The 9,323-nt window shown below is 43.7% G+C and overlaps 1 long non-coding RNA gene across 1 annotated transcript; it reads left to right on the top strand.

Annotated features, from left to right (window-relative positions):
• The first annotated feature begins 7,312 nt into the window (after positions 1-7,312).
• On the top strand, positions 7,313-9,323 carry LOC142477711 (uncharacterized). The gene is made up of 3 exons (XR_012792630.1): positions 7,313-7,647; positions 7,745-8,028; positions 9,231-9,323. It is a non-coding gene; the product is annotated as an uncharacterized LOC142477711 (long non-coding RNA).

Here is a 9,323-nt window from a genome sequence, read left to right as displayed (position 1 = left end):
CTGTGCCTCAGGCACCAAAAACATAGATTGTAAGCTCCATGGGGCAGGGACCTATATTATATTATTATAAATTATATTATTATATTATTGAGCATTTCCCATTTTAAATGCAAAATTACTAACTAATATGTTTTTCTCCTTGTGCTATGAAATGCCTTATTTGAATCCAAAACTCATTGTATGAGGATAGACGCCATTGATTTTTCTTTCATTATTGCACATATGAATGTACAGCTGCAGCAGCAGCGGCCTTTATTCGAACACTTCACGCTGTGTATACTTCAGAATACCCATGTAGTGGCACGTGATCTCTTCCAACCTTCCCGCCTTATCAGCCACTATCACTGCTTACTGAATAGCAGTAGGCATTAAGTGCTTGATAAGTGGCTTATGAACGCTTACTGCATAGGCGTGTGTGTGTGTCTGTGTCTTTCTGAGGTACTGAGATACAGTAGGTCATTTAATTGTGTGTGTGTGCATGTACAAACTAAAAAAAAGTAACAGTGTTATTATAGCAATTACCAGTGTTACAAATATAGAAGTGCAAATAGCTAAAATGTAAGGAATCTACCGTTTTTTTTAAAAAAGGGGGGGACTATTCCATTGTGCATTTCACTTAATGTGACTTATTACCTTGCAATTAGATTTCTAGATATCTCTTGTATTTTCTAGGGTTACTCTTTGGGAGTATGTGTGAGAGCAAGAGACGGGTTGAGTGAAAGAAATAGAGTGGGAGTCAGGGTGAAAAAATGGAGAGAAGGGAAAGTGAGAGAGAAGGGAATGTGAGATAGAAGGGAAAATGAGAGAGAAGGGAGAGGGAGAGAGAAGGGAGAGGGAGAGAGAGCAGAGGTAAAGAGTGGTGTTTAAAGAGGGGGCAGTTTTAGTCAGGGAAGTAAGGCAAGAGTCATATCGAGAGAGATAAAGGGGGAGTGAGTGATAAAGGGAGAGAGAAAGGGGGAGAGAATGAGCTCTTAAAACAGGACTGCTTTAATGTTTTTAAAGCCTAAGAAATCAGATCAACATACACTGAAAATGAAGGATTTTTTAAAACCGATCGAATTGGCAGAACCAGACTGAAACAGCTTCGTACAAAGCCTTTTTAGATACAGATTTGACATGCGAGAAGGGCTTGCAGCATAGCAAACCATGCCAATTCGCATCTAGAGTGCTCTTTCGAAGTGATTTGTCTCACTTCAGAGTTTCTAGACTAGGCCGCAAAATCCTTTACGGTGTACAGGAAAAAAGAGACATAAAATACCAAGTCTATTTCAAAACAATGAATGCAACTTAAAGACTCAACATATCTGGCTGATGAATGCAAGGGTTAAACCTGGGAATACTATATTTTCAGTGTGACATGACCCTATTAAGATGCATTTCTCAAGGTTTACAAGTTACTGTATGGTTATTTTGCTGTTTAAAGTTTTTCTACCTTTTTTTGTTTAATTTCTTGAAATTACCTATGTACTGGTAGGAAGATAAATGTTTGAACAGGGGTTCTCAACTCCAGTACTCAAGCCTGTCCAACAGGTCAGGTTTTCAGGATATCCCACCTTAAGCACATGTGGTTCCATCAGGGGCTCAGTTTTCAACCAAGCCTCTGATTGAGCCAAGATATATGACACATATTACTAATGCAGGAATAAGTCATCAGAAATAGGCCCCTTGTTCAAAACAATATAACCATTTTCTCCTGGGATGTTGGAAGCATTAATATGCCTGATGACGCCATATGCTGGGCACAATGACCGAGATAGCAGCTGAGAGAAAGAGCAGAGAATGTAATAGTGTTTAAAATTGTTTCCCAATAGCTCAGATATAGCGATCAGTGAAAGAACAGTGTCCCATCAGCAGTGGCTGGACTGGATGTCTTGCTCACAAGTGCTATGTAATGTGGAAAAATGTTGCACACCAAAAATCAAAATAAATCTGAGATACTAATACCAGTGGGAGTCCGAGTGAAAAAATGGAGAGAAGGGAGAGTGAGAGAGAAGGGAGCGAGAAGGGAGTGGGAGAGGGAGAAGAGGTAGAGAGAGGTGATTAAAGATTGATTAGTTTGAGTCAGGGGAAGTGAGGCAAGGGTCATATAGAAGGAGATAAAGGGGGAGTGAGTGATAAAGGGAGAGAGAAAAGTTGAGAGATAAAGGGGGAGAGAATGAGCACTAAAAACAGGACTGCTATAACGTCTTGAAAGCCTAAGAAATCAGATCAACATACATAGACCTGAAAATGGAGGATTTTTTAAACCGATCGAATTGGCAGAACCAGACTGAAACAGCTTCTTATCAGCCGTCTACCACTGAGATGTATATTCTTTCAGTGGTAGAGAATGTATCATACCCTCCATTAGCAGTGTCTGATTACAATGGCTGCAGTGAAAGAAGTTAGGGTTAGGGTATCCTGAAAACCTGGCCTGTTTGCGGCTCTCGAGGACTGGAACTGTGCAGGCCTTGCTTACAGCATAGCAAAGTAGGCCAATTCACATAAAGAGAGCTATTTAGAAGTGGTTTGCCTCACTTCAGAGTTACTAGAATAGGCCACAAAATCCTTTGCGGTGTACAGGAAAAAAGAGGCATAACATACCAAGGCTGCCATCTCTTAATATTACAAGGTTACTAGATGCTCTGCAGAATTTTATAAATGCAGTAATTAATTGAAGCCAACTAAAGTGTCACTAATTTTAAATATCTTGGCATTTGGTTTCACTCCCATTTAAAATTTGAGTTGCATATTGATAATCTGACATCCAAAATCATTGCCAAACTGGGTGTACTTTATAGGAACAAATCCTCCCTAGGCCAAGGTGCATGATGGGTTAACTTTTGTATCTTACAGACATGCATAAATGTAGTTAGTACTGCATTGCTGTGAACAGGACACATAGTGGAAAGTTACCTTAATTAAGAGAAACTCTCCAGAGTTGTATGGGAGTCTCCTGGGCCCTCCCCTAGGTCATGCTTATAGTGCCAGCAACGCGACTGGCGAAGTGACGGGTGACGTCACCTGCGAAAGTTATAATTTAACTTTCGGGGATGTCGCTGGCGACATGGGCATTGATTGGTTCAGAGGCTGTCACATGTGGCGACAGCCTCTGAAAAATCTGATTTCCCCAGCTCCAAATTTTGAGTCGCCAGCGTTACTCCCGTCGCGTCGCACTTACTATAAGCGCTGCCTAACTGGGATGTATACTGAATGCCTGGATGTGTTCTCTGACACATTTGTACAGCAGAGAAATGTGCCAGACTCTCAACTGTGGCAAAGCTGATAGTATACTCAGGACTGCGTGCAGTAAAAATTGATCACATAATAGCAACTATTGGGAGTCCCCTGGTTGTTGATGACATCATGAGCGCTATCCTGAGTGTCATAGAATGCTGAAATATATCCAAAGCTATGTATCCAATAAATTGAGCAGAAAGAGATAGGGGAAACTGTCCAAGCATTGCTGGAGTCAGAGGTAATATGGACCGCAGCCAGTTTGTTCAACTATCTGGGCTGTGGAAATACCAGATGGGTAGTGTAGGGTGGCTGTGCACTGTAGAACCCTAAACACAGTAGTGCCACTGTTGGTCGCTGTCATCGCTGACGTAGTTACTTTGGTGGAACATATGCTGTGAAGTATGTATATACAATTATACCAAGGTACAAAAATAGGAGAATGAGAAAAGGAACATAGAGTAGTACGTCTTTGGCTAAGAGAAGAAGAAACCACTTGATTGTCTCTCTCTCTCTCTCTCTTTTTATATATATATAAAAATATAAAAAAGTGTAAAATGGGGGGGTTTGCGAGGTGTGAAATAGGCCTTGCAACACTACCATTTGAGTAAAAGTTGTGCCCTAAAAAAAATGTCATGGTAGGTGTGCTATGGGGTAGGGAGGGGGGCCTGATCCTTGCATTTGTCCTGGGCCCCAAGATTTCTGCTGGTGGCCCTACTGACAAGGGATTCCTCAAATTGGGCCCAGCAGGAGCTACTTCCCAAGCAAGCAATTGCCTTTTTATATTATTTGTTCTGCTTTTTACTATTATCAGTATATATATGTAACATCGCCAAAAGAAGGGTCGTGCGGTCACTGCTGTATTTCATCTCCTGTCTGCACCGCTGATAAGAGGCATAGAGGAATTTGTGAGGGCGGACCCTCGCTCTCGCAGAGGGGAGGGGTTTGATGTCTGTCTGTGTGTGTGTGTGTGTGAGAGGGAGAGAGAGAGTGTGTGTGTAAGAAGGAGAGTGTGTGTGTGTGTGTGTGTGTGTGTGTGTGTGTGTGTGTGTGTGTGTGTGTGTGTGTGTGTGTGTGTGTGTGTGTGTGTCACCCACCCTGTTTCCCTCTGTCTCACTTTCTGTCGCCCTCTGTCTCACTTTCTGTCACCCTCTGTCTCACTTTCTGTCACCCTCTGTTTCCCCCTGTCACCCTCTGTCTCACCCTGTCACCCTCTGTCTCACCCTGTCACCCTGTGTCACACCATGTCACCCATTTTCTCCCTGTCAACCTCTGTATCTCTCGGTATCACCCTGTCATTCTCTGTCTCACCCTGTCACCCTCTGCCTCACCCTGTCACCCTCTGCCTCACCCTGTCACCCTCTGCCTCACCCTATCTCACACACTCTCTGTGTCTCACACACTCTCTGTGTCTCACACACTCTCTGTGTCACACACACACGCACACTCTCTCTGTGTCACACACACACTCTTAACAAGGACTAATTGTAGTATAATGTAATACAATAAATAAACATGTCAAAAACGAATGTTGTTCTTACTAGGAATTTATTCAATTTTTTTTAAAGCGGGCCTGGGGCGGGGCTAGGTGATGAGTAGATTTTTTTGTTCAGCGAGTAGATTTTTGGGTGATTTGTCAACCACAATATATATATATATATATATATATATATATATATATGTAAGGGGGCCACTCCCGGCTTCCCTGATGTTCCTTTGCCCCTTGCCTTACCCCTGTGGCAGTGGGGGAAGGGGATGGCGACTTTTCCCAGTTGGCGCCACTATCTGTGCCGGCGCCGTCGGGGGCCCTGATGCTCGAGCATGCGCAGATAGCCACAGCGGCCATGTTGTGTTTGGTGCGAGGTTCGCGCAATACGCAGAGGTTGGCAAGGGTAGTGGTGGCCATTACAAGTGTACAGGAGATCTGGTAGGTTGCGCAGGTGCAGTTATGTGTAGCGGTGGCCACTACAGCTTTGCACAGGTGCAGTAGAGACCGCGCACACAGTCCCCATAGGAAAGAGGTTCTGAGTGGACTACATCCCCCAGCAGCCTCTGGTGAATGCCCTATGTTCCCTGTCACCTGCAACCAACCAGCCACTGAGACTTGCAGATTCTCTGCAGCAGGGAATTTGATACATTGTTTTGTGCAGTCAGGAAGCAGACTGGGAAGCACATGAGTGAGTGAGACTTAGGGGACAGAGGGGGAAAGAAGGTGGGCAGAGAGCTGCGAGATTCTGCCCTAGGCCAGAAATCCCCAGGCTAGAGTTGAGGCCCTGACTTCCCACTAGTGAGGGTGGGTGGTCACAGGGACAGGCCCTAGTACAGGAACCTGTCACTTTAGAGAGAGAGAGAAGTGAAGGAAGCAGAGACTGTCGCAGCACCATTACAGAGGTTTAGGATCAGACCTCTTCAAGCACAGCAGCAACCAACCGGGTGGGATCGCCCTGGAAGGTAACCCTGACGTATCTTCACCGTCGGATCCTTTGCGAAGTCTGTTTGCAGGTCCTAGCGCTGGAGCGCTCGGCAGGTAACATCCATAAGTGCACCAACTATAAATCAGTACATAGTGGCTGTGCAGTCACACACACACATACCTTACTTTGGGGGTGGGGTTGTGGTGTGGGGAGTTGGACATGGTGTGGGTACACGGTGAAGGGTTGCATCCTGCGAGACACATGAGTTACTGTGTCTCCTAGAAGAGAGACACTTAATGTATGACATGCATAGTTATGTTACTGTTAGAAAAGTCACTGTTCTTTTATATGCTGTGTGCGTGATATTATATTATTGTCCTGTGAGGAACAACTCCCGCTCTGCTTGGAGCCATCACAGGTGGAGGCGCTGCACCATATAGTATTGTTCAGGAGGATACACCCCAGGCTCTCATTGGCGGAGGCTCAGGCCTCCTGTGAGCCTCACAGGTAAAGCACCACACTGGGTAATACATATAGCTCCCCTCACATGCACCCTATCTGCGATTGGGTGGGGGAATATGGGTTACATATATATATATATATATATATATATATATATATATATATATATATAGTACCGACACACTTTATTCGAGTGTGGCCGGTACCGCAAGCCGGGAGATTTCCCGGCTTGCTAGTGGCCACCCCTCGGCGTGCCGCGCGTCATAGACGCGCGGTCACGCGTCTTCGGGAGCGTGCGCCCCCTGCACGCTCGTCCAGGGGCTCCCCGAGGGAGCCCTGGTTTCCCGCGATCGCGGGACAGCGGCAGGGGGTTCCGGGGGACCCGGCGGACCCGGCAGCGGTAGGGAGAGCGCCCCGATCGGAGGGCGCTCTTCCGCTGCTTCGGCGCGCGCCCGTCACTCTCGGGCGCGCACCAGGCTACTGCTGCGGCCAAGAACGGGCAAATGCTCGAATAAACTTGGCCGCAGCAGTATATATATATATATATATATATGTATATATATATATATATATATACTTATTATTAGGCTATAACTGCAGCACTGATTATTGTGCTACCTAGTTCTTGTTGGTTCTTAATAGATTGCTATGAGGGATATTGTTATATGCACTTATGATATAATACACCTCATTTAGCAATCAGGACGCCACACTCCATATATTTTAGCACCCTCCCCATCAGTTACATATGTTGCTGGTACCATGGTTTTTTACCTCACTACTTCTTATTGGGACTCACACTGGTACTGTCATTTAGCGCATGAATATTTATTTTGTTCTAACAAAATTAACACAGTATAGGAAAATATGCATTTGTCAGAGGGAAAGGCCAATAATCTGGAGTCAGGTCACCCTAATGTATATTAAAAATAAACACAGGCCTGTCTGATACTCCCTGATATTATAAAGTAAAGAGGCCACTCTATAATAAATATTTACACAGGCCTTTTTAAGTCTGTCCCTAATAATCTGTAATCAGGAGGTCATTATAAGTGTTAAACAGTAGTGGTACTGTGATATTAAAGTGACAATCCCATACAAGTTTAATTCAGCCCAAATCCACACAATAATGTTAATAAATGCATTATAAATATCACATGACCATATGTATACTGGCTTAGTTCATGGCTGTGTTATTACATCATTACATGTGTAATTAAATCCGTGACATTCTCAGGCTCCCCCCTTCTGTGACAATCATACAGCCGGGCCGTTACATTGCAACACACTAATCCCGCCCCTAGTGACATCACGTGATCAGTAACCAGTCAGAGAAGCTAGCAGGCAAAGAACTACATTTCCCACAATGCACCTCGTGGAGTGTGGCTAGCAGCTACACCTTCTCTCACTAGTTTGTCTCCTGCGAGCTTCCGTACACAGCGTCTTGTTAGAGTGGGGCGTGGACATGTGTAAACTTCAATGGTGGGAAAATGAGACAGTTTTAGCTGCTAGCTGAGCAGTGGTACAGCGCTCTGTAGAAGGCGCTCTCAGTCGGGTGAGTGATTTTTCAATGTGTGTGTTTATTTTATTTCATTTCTCATTTTACTTTCACTTTAAGTACTGCACGCTTACTTTTTTCTTTGGGCATTTAGGGAGTTAAGTGCTCTGTGAGCCGATTCCTCCATTGAAGGAGGAGCTATGAGGCCAACCTATCACAGCTACTGTACCATCTTCAGTTGCTTTCAGTATACTGATTAATCCACGGCACAGAATATGCAACTTCAAATACATCTATCAACTGTCTATATGTTAAGCCCCCGGACAAAGCATTTGGTGAAACAAGCAAGTCAGCGCTTGTCTGTCTCATCTAGGATGTGGTGGTGATCTCAGCTATCACTCTGCTGGACACTTTGCTGTACACTCAGGACTGGTCTAAGTACTTTTGCTACCTATTTTGGCTTGTTAGTTATATCTGCCAATTTTTTGCTCATCTGTGTGTTTCATATCTATAGGCTTGGATCATATTACTAACTTATATAATTAACTTATTCATTTCCTTGCTTGTTAGTTATACACTAGTTTCATACAAGCACTTCACACAGGGGGCTTCAACTTAGGTAGTACTTGACCGGCCGGTCTGAGTGTTCTGATGCAAGTATTTCTTGCCTCTACACTTTATTTACACACTTTGTACTTATTACTGCAGTGTAGCATTTTTCCCCACACCTTAAGGTTCAGTTTATAACAGCTTTGTAGGTCACCACTGCTCCTCATTTTAACCATTTATGTGTATGTGATTAATAAACCTTTATTGATACAATTTGTGTATGTTAGAGTGCTATTCAGGGGATTCTTTTTTTCTGTGTTAGTTTTCATATATGTGTGTGTGTGTGTGTGTGTGTGTGTGTGTGTGTGTGTGTGTGTGTGTGTGTGTGTGTGTGTGTGTGTATATATATTTATGTGTGTGTGTGACCTTGGGCAAGTCACTTCATATCCTCTGTGCCTCAGGCACCAATGTCAAAGATTGTAAGCTCTATGGGGCAGGGACTTGTGTCTGCAAAATGTCTCTGTATAGCGCTACGTAAAACTAGCAGCGCTTTAAAAGAACATGCTGTTATTATTATTATATATAAATGTGTATGTATTTATTTATATAGCACTATTAATGTATATAGCGTTTCACAGTAGTAATACATGTGAAAATCCTATAAATAACAAATACAAATATCAGGTCATGGGAATAAGTGATTTGGACATAAAAGTAACATTTCGGAAGTGTGGACAACTAATACATCTTGTAGATTGCCTTTACAGTGTGATGTCATTGATTCAGTAGATTGTGTGCAGACCAGGACTGCAGTACAGTGTCACTCACATGGATGACTTGCGTGGTAGAAGCTCAAGAACAAGGATGTCAAACTCCAGTCCTCGAGGGCAGCAAACAGGCCAGGTTTTCAGGATATCCCTACTGAAAACCTGGCCTGTTTGGGACCCTCGAGGACTGGAGTTTGACATGCATGCTCTAGACGGAGCACAGCTGTGGGTGGGAGGTGGATTTGCTTTGCATCAAATGGTTTGGAGCAAGGTTTATTGTATGTATTATCATAATAACAATGCAATGCTTAACTTTTATTTCAGGAGGGATGACTGCAGAACAGAAGTGAATATTGAAGCCATGTGTTCCTTTTCTTGCAAAAGAGAAAATTTGAAGGACAGTTGAACAGAATGAAA

The sequence above is a fragment of the Ascaphus truei genome, unplaced genomic scaffold, assembly GCF_040206685.1.
Source record: "Ascaphus truei isolate aAscTru1 unplaced genomic scaffold, aAscTru1.hap1 HAP1_SCAFFOLD_228, whole genome shotgun sequence".
In the NCBI taxonomy this organism is placed as follows: domain Eukaryota; kingdom Metazoa; phylum Chordata; class Amphibia; order Anura; family Ascaphidae; genus Ascaphus; species Ascaphus truei.
Note: the sequence above shows the minus strand (reverse complement) of the source record. Positions and strands in the feature narration are given on the sequence as shown.